Source organism: Vombatus ursinus, unplaced genomic scaffold (assembly GCF_900497805.2).
Source record: "Vombatus ursinus unplaced genomic scaffold, bare-nosed wombat genome assembly UNPS02014841.1, whole genome shotgun sequence".
Taxonomy (NCBI): Eukaryota; Metazoa; Chordata; class Mammalia; order Diprotodontia; family Vombatidae; genus Vombatus; species Vombatus ursinus.
The window spans coordinates 45,291,500-45,307,298 of NW_020954619.1; the positions used below are offsets into that span (position 1 = coordinate 45,291,500).

Genomic DNA, 15,799 nt, shown 5'->3' on the forward strand with positions numbered 1-15,799 from the left:
AGATAGATAGATAGATAGATAGATAGATAGATAGATAGATAGATAGATATATAAGGAATAAAACAGAGATACTCTCCCAACTAGTTATGGAAGTGCTAGTGTAATAAGAAAAAAGAAAGAAATTGAAAGCATAAAATAAAGGAAGAGGAGGTAAAATTATTATTTGTTGATAATGTGATAGTATACTTAGAAGATCCTAAGGATTCAGCAGTGACAGTAATTGAGACAACTAAGAGTTTCCAGAAAGTTGCAGGCTATGAAATAACCCTTCCCCAAATCAACAGCATTTCTATATAGTAACAAAATCAAAGAAATAATAATATAAAAGAAAAATTCATGCCAAATTATTAAAAAAATGTGTAAATATCTGGAGATTGACCCAGGAAAGTATGTAAAAGACATGGATGCAGGAGCAAAGTGTTCCTTGAGGAAATAAAGAACAACTTAAGTAACTGGAGGAATATTTAGTACTCATAGCTTGGCCATGCCAATATAATAAAAATAACAGTGCTATTAATATTAATGCACTTAATGCTAAACTAATCAAATTATCATGGGGATACTTCATAAAACTTGAAAAAATAATACCAAAATTCATTTGGACAAACAAAGATCTAGAATATCAAGGTAAATGATGAAAAGAAGTAGTGATAAAGAGGAAATTGCACTTCCAGAACTCAAACTGTGTATTATAAAGCTGGAGTCCTCAAAACCATCTGGTGTTAGTTAAAAAACACTGAGATAGATCAATGGAATACATGAGACATAGTGAGATATATCAATGGAATGCATGAGACAGGAGAGAATCAGAAACAATAGAACGCAATAATCTAATGTTTGATAAAGTAGAGAACACACAAAAAAAACAGATACAAGAAAATACACACAATAACTACTACAATGTAGTGGAAAGAATGACCACAAAGAAAATCAAAAGTTGATGTAACAAAATCATAAAGATTAAGCATGACTCTATTAAAGAGATATCACAGAACATCCTAATCTACCTCTTCGTGGAGGTACAAAGTCCACAATTGTTGCAAATAGCACGTTTTCAGGTACTTTTTCAATATATCCATCAGTTGAGTTGATTGTTTTTCCTTCAAAATCACTAATTGTTATGTAGTATAGCTCTCTGGGAGGGAGAGAGAAAGGGATACTGAAGATAACTATAATAATGTAAAAATAAGACATTAATATTATTAGGAAGGGTGAGAGGTGGTAAGGACACATGAATGCTGGAAGGTAGTTAGTGAGAAGATGATCAGGGAGAAAGCAGTGAATTCATAAAGCATATCTATGATGAATCCTAATTAATGGTACAGAGAGGACACTCAACAATCAGTATAGTACAGCCCCAAGCAGGACATTGTAGAGATGTGAGGACCAAAAACTCCAAGGCATCTGGTCAAGGTATCAAGACAACTGCTGAGAATTGTGTAAAATAATAATAACAATTGCATTAACTAAACAGAAAATTCCATAAAATAAAAAGAGTTCAAAAGAGGACATGAAAACAGATTACTTTTTATTATGATTCTATTCAACTAAGTATATATGCTTTCAAAAAGTATAAATAGAAGAAATGTGTGGTTTCATGTATGCATGCTTCTTCCTTATCTCAGTATTTGGTTATGTGTTTTTGTTGATGCTTTTTAAAATTACATTTTATTTTATTTTCATGAAGATCTGTCTTCAAAAATATGAAACACTTCACAAATTTGTGTGTCATCCTTGCATGGGGGCCATGCTGATCTTCTCTGTACCATTCCAATTTTAGTATATGTACTACCACTGAGAGCACTTTTGTTGATGGTTACTAAATTCAGAATATTTTAAGACAACAAATAGAAACAGAGCTTTCTAAACTATGCTTGATTCTTCATGCATGAAAAACATCCAGGAATTTCTTAGTCATATAAAGTCATTTAGCCCTTTAATGTCTAAAAGAGGAAAATAGAACCCAAGTGACTAAATCTACCACCACTCCCCTTCCACATACATACCCTTTCTCTCCTCCAAGTGTAATCGTGAGCTCAGCATAACAGATTGAAACAGGCCAAAATTTAGCAGTGGGACAGAACACAGAGCTAAGAAGGATATACTATAATAACCTATACAGTAACTACCTATCTTTATGGACACAGATTGCACCCTTTACTCTGGCCTGTCACCTTGAAAAATCTTGGTTACAAAGTAGAACAGTTAAATGTGTATTTATTGTATTGTATTATATTATACTGTACTGTACTGTAGTGTATTGTATCCATTGTATGGCTCCATCACGGCATCAGGAAAAACAACATCAAGTACTTAGTATTTATTGAGAAGCTCCTGCTAGGTGATATCAGACATAGGGTACACTGCCCTATGGAAAGCTTATGGAATATAAGTACTTGGATAAGATTTTAAAAGATGGGCAAGTACTTACGTATAGGTTATGATCTACATTGTTGGGAGGACCATCTGATTCAATGAAATCACACATTAGAAGATTTAAGTACATATAAATGTATACTTATGTTTAAAACTTTCATTCATGTAGTCAATTTTCATAGAGGTTTTTTTTTAATATCCTTTAGTAGGAAGCAGAGGAAAGTAGACTTCTAGCTCTATTTATGCAATTATAAAAATAACAGTAATAAAAATAAAATTAGCTAGAAATTATTTGGTGCTTTTACAAAATTCTTTACAAATATCTCACTTTATTGTCACAACAATACATGGTAGGTGATATTTACACTATCAATTCATTGGTGAGGAAATCGAGTCTCATTCGGGGCTTAAGATCACTAACTAGTGTCTGACCATATTTAAACTCTGGCCTTCCTGGCTCCAGGACCATCACTCTATCTTCTTTAGCAACTACCTGTTACTAACTAGCTAGGCAAACATGGGGGGAAATAGTAATAATTTCCATTTTCCAGGCTGCAGTGTCTTGATTTGTAAAATGAGATTGGAATAATCTCATGCCTGCTAATTAAAAATCCTATGATCCAATTATCCCCCTTTTCTTCCTTCAGTGGCACCCTATGCATTTATTCAGAAGACTACTGGTCTCCTATTCTTTTTCATTCAGTATATTATAGTAAAGACTTCACTAGATCAGAATTCAGAAGCCATGGGAGCATGAGTCCTGCCTGTGATGGTGTGAAAATAGAGAAGTCACTTAATAACTTCTGTGAGCTTCAATTTCATCATCTACAATATGGTTATGACAATATTTGCATGACCTAAATTTCATAAAGCTGTTGTGAAGAAGATATTTTATAAATCTACAATTGTTATATTAATTTGAGCTGTTATTAATACTAATAGTACTAAGGTGAAAGGATATGAAACTCATTCACACTGAAGTATAAATGAATGAGAACTGATTTAAAAGAAGTCTCTTCCTAGGAAGATCTATATTCATAGTAATTAAAATCATAAACTGAAGGAACAAAATAAGCACGATAGAATTTCATGCATAAAGTGGAATGATATTTAATTGGGCAGTTAAAAAGAGGCACCCTCCTAGGTCTCTTGAAATTGTTCACATAGGTGATTGCCTATTCAGCCTACACTTAAGGTTATCCCTGACCACAGGATTATGTGGAACCAAAATAAATATAGAAGTGGCAAAGTGTTCTCAGCATTTTTTATATATCTTGTTCAGAAAATTATTTTAGTTCTGATGACAAATTCTTCTGGGAAAAGATGCAATAATATTGCTTGTATATAAAATTTGGAATAGACAAATGTTCTATCATTAGAAGAGTAAAGTATTTGCTTTTTTGCATGATTTTGACTCATCTACAAGTCTATTTATTGGTCCTCAAAGTTTGTCTTTTTTGTATAGGACAATTATGACTTTTAGTAGGAAAACATCTAGTCACAGAATCCTATAGTATCAGAGCTTAGAACATTGGCAGTGAGTAATGAAACTCTATAAGCTCTGAATAATCTAAATGTAATATGTCCTAGAAGACCACGGAGAAGTGAAAGGTGATGTCAAGAGAAGTGTCTGGTGATGTCTTAAGGTTACAACATATTACAAATTAGGAGCTATAAAAGAGAACTATAGAAAGAGATATCATTAGATGAATGTATGATTGAAAATGGTTGTTAGTCACAAGATAAGGGTGAGAGATTATCAAGGTATAACCTATATATTCCACTGGTGTGCTCATAATGTCAAGAGTAGCCAAGGCAGGCCCCCATGTGTCAGATGAACTTCCCCCCTATCTCCATGACAAACTTATGGGATAAATATGGATATGGAAAAGAGTATGCTATATTCTAAGAAATATATGTGTGTGCATGTTTACAAAGACAGCTATAGAATAGAACCTAATAGATAATAAATATACAACCATATATATGTGTATTTGTATGTATATGTGCATAGTAAAGCTATATTGCCTTTGAGAAACTGCAACATCCTTTAATTAATCCTGAAAAAAGAACCATCAACTATCTATGTATGTATATACACACACACATATATATGCACATAAATGTATATGTATATATGTAATGCAAGTATATATACATGACTATAGCCATCATTTTTATTTATGTGTATATATATATGATGTCTACACATGCATGTGTATGTGTATATATATGTGTGTGTCTGTGTGTATGTATATATGTGTACATATTATATATAAGATTATAAACTCAAGGAAATTGAAATACAGACCTATAATTTCTATGGAGGCCTAAATGTCCCTGATTATCCATCATGACCTCAATAGAAAGTATCCCAAGTTCTTGGGGCCTGTGCCAGCAGAGTATGAGCTCATTCATGTTCTCCTAAGCTGGAAAGGCTGCTTGAATGGACCTATCAACAGACTGAATCTGCCATTCTGAGAACCAACATATTTAGCTCAGAAAAGAAGCTCATCACCATTTTGGAGTCAAGGTGATAAGTGGTTTCTGTCTTAGTGCAGGGATTATTGACATCGATGAAACCACAAATCATTCAAATAATATAGTATGCACTCTTAATTTCCCATCTTGTAGATTATCCCCAGAAAACGTGTATGACAGTACTGGCTCATCTCCCCATCTAATATACATGTATGTCTTGGCTATCTGGTAAGTTATGAACAAGGCAAATAAAAATGTTGACTTGTATTGTCTTGGCTAGAGGGCTCCACCTGAAGAGTACAGCATGTTTGAGCTGATGGTGGTAGACAGTGGAAAGAGCACTGAATTTGGAGTCAGAGGCTCTAGGTGCAAGTAACAGCTCTGCTATTTAGTACATTATTGACCTTCAGCAAGTAAGTCATTAACCTCTCCAGATCTCAATTCTTTATCTGTAAAGTGAGGCCAACAATGACCTCCAAGGTTTATTCCAGCTCTAATTCTACATGATCTGTTTACCATAATTTATGCTGGTAGGAAAGAGATTTCAAGCCAAACTCATTAAAATGTAATGTCCTAAATAAAGAAATTTGATTGCTTAATCATCAATACCCTTCTGTTTATAATCCTGAAGGTCCTAATAATCCTAAATTAGGCCAAAGATTAAGTTCAGATTTTAAAAAGTAGAGTGTAGACAATTTTAAGGACAGGAAAAATATGGATTGGTGAGTCCTGTAAATATGAGCTTCTATATGAAGCTACATTGGGAAAGTGTGAAAAGCACTAGTCTAAGAATCAGGAAATCTGAGCTGAAATCCCACATTGGCTGTTGACTGCCCATGTGATTAGGCAAGTCACTTCTATTCTGTTGGCCTCATTTGATTTAACTATAAAAAGAATGAGTTAGATGAAATTAACTCTTCAGCCCATTTCAGCTACTCACAGTCCCTTTATGTCTTATGTTTTTTTGAGGGGGATTGTGATCAGTGAAGTAAGAATCTGGGAGCAGCATTGACAAGGTCACACTTTGGGCTACCAAGATAGCTAATTGCCTTGAATGATGTGGATTAGCCATGACCTTCTTTCATTTTCCATTTATATAGCACCTACTATGTGCCAGTCACTGGGATTTTTACAAATATTTTATCATTGGATCCTCAAAATAACTTTACAAGGTAGGTGCCAATATTACCCCCATTTTACAGTTGAGGAAGCTGCCACAAACATAGGCTAAGTGACTCACCGAGGGTTACACAATGAGTAAGTATCTCCAGCTGAATTTGAACTCAGGTCATCCTAATTCCAGACTCACTACTCTTTCTACTGCTCCACCTAGCTACTCCTAGGGACCAGTGGTTGGACTAGATAGCCCCTAAGTCCCTTCCTAGCTATTAAATTTTGCGATTTTTGAGGTACTGTGGTTGTAAAGTACTGTAGAAACCCTATTCCCCCAAATCCAACACACTCTCACTATTATATGCTGCCATTAAGGTCCTCACTTTCTCCAACTGTAGAATCGAAGGATTGAACTAGATGATTTCTGAAACTTATGAATCGCAGTGAGCTATTGACAGAGCTAGGTGTTGAACCCTGACCCTCAGCCCAATTCACTTTCTTTATCTATCTACCTCCTTCCTTTGTTTAGTCTAGATTAAATAAGAAAAGGATGGGAATTATTGTGCCCTCTCCCTATATAATAAAAGGATCATAAGATCAAGGCTGGAAGGAACATTAGCGACTATAGAATCCAATCCCTTCACTTTACAAATGAGGTGACTAAGGTCCATGGAGGTCAAGTCTTTCCAAAGGTCATAGAAATAGTAGCTTTTAAACACAGGTCCTCTAACCCTATCATTACTCTTCTTTACCTGTTATTTTTCGGCACCTAGTGGATAAAACAGAAACCTAGATAAATCCTCCCACATTGATCAGGAATTTTCAGTCTATCAATAAACTCTTACTGAGACTGAATCCCATGGTAGGATATTGAAACAAAGAGTCAGAGAGAGAAGGCACCCTAGAGGTCATCTAATTTGATGACTTCCCTCTTTCCCCCGCACACTAACTGATCCATAAATACTTTCTATGGCATCCCTTAAAGGTGGTCTCCCAGCCTTTCTACATTCCTACAGTGAAGGGAGACATCTATCACCTAAAGCAGCCTATTCCACAGGTGGACTCTTCTGATTACGAGGAAGCTTTGTGGAAGAAAACAATTCCTTGATATATTCCTACTGACAACCAACTCCTAATTGGGAATTTCAGTGATACTTTTGCACTGATTGTCTAGCCAGAGGTTGTAAATTCTGTTCTCTAACCTGGGTCCCAGTCAAATCATGTTTGCATAATAGGCATTTTTAAAGCATCTGCTCTCTGCCAAGCTCTCCACGGCTCTTTGGAGATCTCTGTCAGATACTTTGATATATTCCTGTGATTTCTCCTTGATTTCTCATTTCTTTCTGAGCTTCTTTGTTTTTAAAACTACTAGAAAACCCCAGGTCTTGAACCATTGAGAGGAAGCCAGGCCTTCCCAGAAACCTATTTTTTTTTTTGCTTTTTTTTTTTTCTGGTGAGGCAATTGGGGTTAAGTGACTTGCCCAGGGTCACACAGCTAGTAAGTGTCAAGTGTCTGAAACTAAATTTGAACTCAGGTCCTCCTGACTCCAAGGGTGGAGCTCTGTCCACTGAGCCACCAGAAACCTATTTTTGATAGGGATCACAAAGTACAGGCCAAGAAATTCTGGACAGAATGAATGGATTTAGGATGAAGAAGAAGCTCAGATTCTTGGGAAGATCAATACCCAAAGACAGAAACCTCCATGGAAAACTTTTCAATATTCCGTATTTTAAAAGGTCAGAGGCTTAATCACTCTATGTGAGGGCGCTCTCTCTCTCTGACTAGTACAGAAAAAAATATATATGTATAATATTATATCATATTATACATCAAATATATGTGTATCCATATCTATTATATTATATATTAAATATATGTGTCTATATCTATATAGCTATAGCTCTCTATATATATATTATATGTATACATACACACACACACACACACACACACATATATATATATATATATATACACATACACATATGTGTGTGTGTGTGTGTTCTATGTAAGCTGGTGTGGCTAGGGAACAACGGGGGGGGGATGGTTCCCTGGCGGTCATCCTTCAGACAAGGAACCTATTCTCACTTAACTAGGATGGGTATTGGAAGATAGGAATGCAGTTTGTCACTGAGTCTGTATGCAAAGTCTTTCTAGCTCAGCAGTCCTGGAGAGTCTTTGGGGATTTGATTTAATTCAACAATCATTTGCTAAGTTTTTACTCTGTGCCAGGCACAGATGCTAAGGGACCCAAATGACAAATCATAAACAATTCCTGGCCTCAAGAAGTTTCCATTCTTCCAAAGCAAAATAATCAAGCTGTGATAGAGCACCAGAGGAAAACTTTCATGTAGATTCAAATGCAAATCAATAAATGAATTCATCTCCTAACTTTAGTTCTCCTCTTTTGGAGGGGCTTCAAGAATGAGAGCCTCCCTATTCTGAATGTTGATACTGAACTTCCTTTCAAACTAAAATCTGCCCCATTAGGACACCTTCACCCAATTGTAGGTTCAACACAAAATAACTCTGGAATTGCCATTGTCCCTCTTTTGTATCCCAGGCACCCACTCAGTACCATCCTCCTGCTCCCACGATTTGTTATCACATCCAGGAAAGTTAGGAAAACAACATGTGTGGTGTGTTTTTGTTCAACCAAAGAGCATACTGAGTCATTCAAAAATATATTATTTTAAATGAGAGGACCTTAAATGTTTTGCATGAGTAATCAAATGGTTTAACATTCTCTACTTCTGACTAAAATATTTCTGAGAGTATACATTTATATCTTTTTAAAAGAGCAACATCCGTAGCTTTCAAAGAAAAGCTAGAGCTTACTTATTGCAGAGTCTAAATTGGAAAGAATTTTAGAGACAAACTAGTATAACTAGTTCATGACTAGGAATCTGCCTGACAATACCTGTCATTTTCTATGGACTGTTATAATAGATGGAGAACCAGCCTAGGAGTCAGTAAGACCTGAATTCAAGACTTTCTCTGACACACATTTACTGTGTGACGTTGGAAGTCTTTTAAACTTAGAGTGATTCAGGTAGTCTCTGAGACTATAAATTACAGAGCAGGTATTAATCTGCACTGGTGGAAAGATTCTCTTCACTGGAAGTTTTCTATACAAATGAAATAACAGGTTCAGATAATAAATAAATAAACATTATGTATAAATAAATATCTATCTATTTACATATGTTTTGTGGTTGTTCAGTCATTTCAGTCATGTCTGACTCTTTATGACCCTTTGTGGGGTTTTCTTGGCAAAGATACTGGAGTGGTTTGCCATTTTCTTCTCCAGCTCATTTTCAGATGAGGAAACTGAGGCAAGCAGGGTTAAGTGATTTGCCTAGGGTCACACAGCTAGTAAGTGTCTGAGACCAGATTTGAACTCAGAACTTCATGCTTAGTGCTCCATTTAGCATCTAGGTGCTACCTAACTGCATATGTGTGTGTGTGTATGTCTGCGTAAATGTATATATGTATATGTATGTGTACATGCATGTGTATTTGTACACACATTTATATGCATTGCATGTATATGTGTGTATATATGTGCACACAAACACAATATGCAGATAGGTATATATACATATATGCCTGTACATGTTGCATGTGTGTGTGTATATATATATATATATATATATACACATGAGCACACACACACCAAACACATATATACATACATAGATACATACATTTGTGTATATGTGTATACACACATATATACCTTTAAAAGTCTTCAGGAATGGGAAACTCATTATATCCCAAGGCAACCCATTTCACTCTTGGATAACTCTAATTGTTCAGAAGTTGCTTTTATGTTTTTTTCTCACATCAGGTTAATATCTTCCTCTTTCCAAACCATTGTTGAAATAAGAACTCACTGTACCTAGTTCTGTCCTCTGGGGCCAAGCAGAGCAAATCCAATCCTTCTTTCCCAAGTACCCTGTCAAGCACTTTAGCTACCATATTCCCTCAAAGTCTTCTCTTTTCCAGGCCAAGCATCTTCAGTTTCCTCAATTAATGCTGGTGTGGCATTTCATTGTTTTACCATGTCATAGATTTAGAGTTAGAAGAGACCTTAGAATTCACCTTCTCCAGCCCTCTCATTTTATAGATGAGGAAGCTGAGGGTCAATGATTCTAAGTGACTTGGTCACTTATTAAATTATAAGTGGCAGAGTTAGGATCTGAATGCTCCATAATCTGTAATAAATATTTCTAATAGACTGAGGAACTGAAGGTCAATTCCCACTTAAATTTTCTCCCTTCTCAGCTAATTTAAAACAAAAATAAGAAATTGATAATGACCAGTCTAGGAATAGAGCCAAAAGGAAGATAACAAGGCATAGAGGGGGAATATGATTTCTAACAGTCAATTAGACAGGATAATAATACCAATCTAGTACACAGTGTGATTTAAAATGGTAGGAGTAAATGGACACCGAAAGGAGAGGACAATGCCTTAGAAGGTTGGTGGAATGAGATTTGAAACAGAGGGAGATAGCCCTAAAATCACATCACATAGGAATTGCTGTCCCAGTTTAAATTACTTCTTATACTAATGATCATACTTATTGTACTTACAGAATTCTTTGAAAACATGAACGTTTTTATTAGTAGTTAACAATTTATTTTCTTAACAATGGTAACAACTGACACTTTGAGGTTTTTTTTTTTCCAGGTTAACAAAGTGTTTTGCCCAAATAATTCCATTTGATGCCCATTACCACTATGAATGAAAAAGGTATTCTTAATAATATCCCCATTTTATAAATGAAGAAATTGAGGCTCAGGGACATAATGTACTTTGACCCAGGTCATTCAAGTCATAAATGATGTGACAGAAAGAGCACTTGATCTGGTACTGTAGAATTGGCTTGGCCATGTATTATCAAACATAATTGATTCACTAGATATCTTCAAGCAGAATATGGGCACCCACTTACAGAGGTGCTGTCAAGGTGATTGCTCCTTAGGAATTGTTTGGATTGGATATCCTTTGGGGTCCCTTCCAACTTTGAGATCCTGTGATTCCATTATTCTGTGACAACTGTGCAACCATGAGCAAGTCCCTACCTTTCTCTGAACCTATGTTTTCCAATTTAAGAGGCAGTATCCAAAGTCCTTTCCAGTTTTCAGTGAATGACCCACAGTATCCTAAAATTGAAGAATTACAAATTTGGGAAAGTATTTCTGAGGTCACCTAGTCTGACCGCTACCTGAGCAACAATACATTATACAGAATCTCTGACAAGCGGTTATCCAACCTGTTTGAAAACCTCTGGTACAAAGGAACACACACACACACACACACACACACAAAAAAAAAAAACAACTCTGAGATCTCTCAATTTTATTTTTTCCGAGACACGTAGGCTAAGATTTTCATTATTTGAAGCCTAAATCTACCTCTCTAAAGTACATAAATTGCTACTAATTCTGTCCTCGTTCTGCCCTTATTTAAGAACTCAGACCCCAAACCAAGTCCTGTGATACTAAAACTGATGTTTTTTTTTTTTACCCACAAAACCGTCTGGATTAATGTATTAATGGTATTATACTTGTGCTGATAAAGGAAATTAATTTAAAAGATTTAGTATTTCCAAGTGATCAGGGAGGCCATTTGCTATTGTAAAATTCAAATACAGCACAGAAGACAATTGGGTCTTGGTGAATAAAAAGCTAACCAACCAGGAATCATTCATTCCATCCCATAGGACAGTATTAAAAACAGGCACACTATCAGGGTGGGTGGAGCAAGAAATAGAAATTTAGTAACAATGTGAGAATACTTGTCTGTTGATTTGACCATTTCTAGCCCCTGTCCACTTCCTTGTGCCCATTTCTAAACCAAATGACTGAAGAGCTCATGCATCAGTTGTCAGAACAGGGTTTACCAAAAGCCAGAAAGAGGATTTGAGGATCAGATCATATCCAGGAGGAGAACTTTAAAGGAACTAGAAATCCAACCTGGAAAAGAAAAGGACAGAGGATGTTCTGTTGTCTTTCACTCTTTTAAGAGACAGATTTTTATTAGCTCTCTGAAGATAACCAAAGAAGAAGTAAGAATAAACCACAGCCTACAGTTAGGTATATAGTGAAAAAAATTTACTTTTTGCCTTCCCAGAATTTGTTGAACTCTGCAATAAACTTAAGAATCTCCTCTTTTTATTTATTTTAATAGTTTGCCATTCTATATTATTTTGCATCTTACAAAGTGCTCTCCTCGTAAAAGCCTTGTTGTTATCCCCATTTAACAAGATATCAGTGGGGACAGCTATGTGGCGCAGTGGATAGAGCACCGGCCCTGGAGTCAGGAGGACCTGAGTTCAAATCCAGCCTCAGACCGAACACTTGACACACTTACTAGCTGTGTGACCCTGGGCAAGTCACTTAACCTCCAATGCCTAAAAAAAAAAGGCATCAGTGTAGTGGGAAAGAGCATTCAGATATTGATAAAAGCCCTAGATTTGGTATCAGGGTACCTAGGTTTGAATCCCAGTCCTACTACTTATTTCCTATGTCACCTTGGAGAAATTACTTTGGATTACACAATCTACAATGTTAGAATGTGGAGGTTGGGCTGGTTAATCTCTTAAATTTCCTTCCAGCTTAAAATCTTTTGAGAATATAAGGAAACTGAGCCTCAGTAAATTTATGTGACTTTCTCAAGGTCATATGCTTAAACAGTGATAAAGCCAAAGCATGAACACAGGTCTTTGGATTCTGAGTATTTGAGTCTTTCCATTATACCATGTTGCCTCTCTTTTAAAATATAATATGTTTTCAACACATATATATGTATATATGGAGTGCTTATATGTACATATATAAAACAAGGTCTTGATAGCATTTGGGGTCCAGGGACCATCCTCACTCTTCCTTGGTTTCTACCAGTAGATTTATACCCAGGTAAAATAACATGTAATCATTCTCTGACTGGATCCCTTCCTCTACCTCCCTTTTGTGTTGCTTCTCTTATACGCCTTTACAAAAAGTCATGATTTAAACACAAAGGAAAAGGAAAAGGATTAATCACATGTAACATAGACAGTACCTTCCAGGGCAACATCTAGGCCTTCCCAAGACTCTGCTTTGAAGCTAGACTCTCTCATTCTTCTTTTCAGTATCCTAGACACAGTAACAAGGACTAAAAAGTACTAATTGGATGTTTAATGACTTTCAAAAGACCTACCATCTCCATGTGAAATAGGAAGCAAAACCTGGTATTTAAGTCACTATCATTGGGTTAGAGAGCTTTGTCAAAACTTTCCTGATTCTTGTGGTTTCGGTTGTATGGCAAACAGGTCCACAGAACCACATCTCCAGGTACCAGGAACTCCCCTTTGTCATGGAACTGGAATGTTACCAAGGCTCTGTTCATGTACTTAGCCGTTCTTGTTCAACTAGCATTAGAGAGAAACTGCCATAGGTAGACAGCAAACTGTTGCCAAACGAATACTTATATCAGGGATGAGTGACAGATAAACTTTAAGTACCACTCTGCATCAATTTAACTGTACCTTTTGCAATCAAAACTTCCTACAGTCTTGTATTTCATGTCACGTCCCTCTGCCTGCCCTATTTCAGGGATAGCAAGAGGGCACACAAGCTATGTAATCAATTCAGAATATTGGTGGCAAGGTAGGAGACAGAGACAGAGATAGAACCAGAGTCAGGGACAGAACCAGAAAAATTAAGATGGGAATAGACAGAGACAGAGAGGTTTCTATTTACACCTCTATATGTGCACATAATCTTTTCTAATAGAATGCAAGCTTCTTGAGGGCAGAGACTGTTTTACATTTTTCTTTGCATCTCTAGCAACTAAGTACCTGCATGTAATAAGTAATTAATAAATGCTTGGGTTTATTCATATTAGGAGTAGTAGTAGTAGTAGTAGTAGTAGTAGTAGTAGTAGCACTGTTGTTGTTGTTGTTGTTGTTGATTGCTTTCTTCCTGTTACACTGTTCCATAAAAGTCTTTCCAGAGTTTTTTACAACCCTCATGTTTATAATTTTTAACATTATTGACATTCCATTCTATTCATACATATGTGTATTTATGTATTAAATATAGACGAGAGAGAGAGAGAGAGAGAGAGAGAGAGAGAGAGAGAGAGAGGAGAGAGAGAAAGAGAGAGGTACAGAGTTTGTTGTGGATAAACATTTTAGTAACAGGGTATAATGGTTGAAGTGTTGGCCTTGGAGTCTCAGAGACTTAAATTTTAGTTCTGCTTCTGGCATATGTCATATATTATTGATATGACTAATTCTGACTAAACTGATATCACTTATCTGCTCTCTCTGCCCCCAAGCAACTAAGATTACAATTTACAGGTGAGTTGTCAATCACGTTGGGAGTAGATATTTCTGTATTGGGAATCCTTCACTGATGAAATTTCTTCTGACCAATGCATAGTCACACATCTGGAATGTAGTCTCTCTTTGAAGGAAAGGATTTTTTTTTAAATTTTTGTCTTTTTTGTCCCTAGAGCCTATCACAGCACATGGTACATATTATGTGCTTAATAAGTGTGTATTGAGATAGATAGATAGATAGAGACATAGAGACATACATCTTGTATGTCAACATATATACATACAGTGTATCTATGTGATTATATATGTACACATGCACATACATGTATAGATACAAATTTATGTACAACTCCAATATACACACATTTTTATATAGGAACAGTACATGCACTGGTAGTTTTATCAGAGTAGGATTCTCCCACCACTAGTGAGATCAGAAAACTCATTCATAACTTGTAGTCTTATTCAACTGCCTGGGACTCTGAATGGTTAAGTGACTTGCCCACAAAGACATAGAAAATAGGGTCAGAGGCAGGGCTTGAACTTGAACTCAAAGGTTCTTTCTCTCCCTGTGATTTGTTGAAAGCTTAGGTTGCTTTTACCTGGTTCCATCACCCCTTGAGGTCTAGGCTTGGACTTCAGAGGGAGCTCTGTGCACAGGGAAATTGTAAGGTGAAAGCACAAAAGCAGGAATGAGAAATCTGAGTGGGTATTTCCAAAATCCTGAGGCCAGCATGTGGTCTGCATTAAGTCCCTTAGAGCGGCACCGGTGTAAGAAGGAGCAGCCATCATCCGCTCCCAGTGTTCTGTCTTTGGCAGGAAGTCAGACACATACCATTATTTTAACAGAATTTTTGTTAGGTTGAGCTAAATCCTTATTCCTGGTTTGTTGTTCTGTATAGCATTGTATTTTTGCATGTAATAATTATAGGCTAATGCAGTAATTAGAGGCTTCTAGGTAATTTTTTATTATGCACTTTTTTTTGCATTGCAACTGCTCTGATAAAGTTTTTAAAATGATACAAATTACATTGAAAATAATGAGTTGTTTTTGGGAAACCATGCAAAGGGAGATTAGAGAAACAACAAGTGAGAACAGTGTGTGTTTAAATGAAATGTTTTAAAAGCAAATGAAAATATTTTGCAGCCTACTTCCCCCTCCCCCTCAAAAAAATGATGCTGGAGCACATTATCACTTTTTCCTAGTCATTATACAAACTCCTATTTGGTGTATAAAGACAGTCACAACCTGGCTCAAACCTACATTTCCAAGTTTATTTCTACACTTCACATACTCTCCTGTCCAGCCAAATTGGTCTTCTTGGTATTCCGCACCCATGACATGTCATTTCCCATCTCCATGCTTTTGCATAGCTTTCTCCTGCTCACCTCCAATTCTTAGAATCCATAATTTCCTTCAAAGTTAAGCTCCAGATTCACTTTCTCTGTGAGGCCTTAATGATCCTATCACTTGTTAGTTCTCTCCCCCAAAA

The 15,799-nt window shown here is 36.1% G+C and overlaps 1 non-coding gene and 1 pseudogene across 1 annotated transcript; both read right to left on the bottom strand.

Annotated features, from left to right (window-relative positions):
- LOC114026651 overlaps window positions 1-15,095 on the bottom strand; it is a 159,510-nt pseudogene extending 144,415 nt beyond the window's left edge.
- Window positions 1,698-1,804, bottom strand: LOC114026757. Its single transcript, XR_003567165.1, has one exon. It is a non-coding gene; the product is annotated as a U6 spliceosomal RNA (small nuclear RNA).
- Window positions 15,096-15,799: the final 704 nt, after the last annotated feature.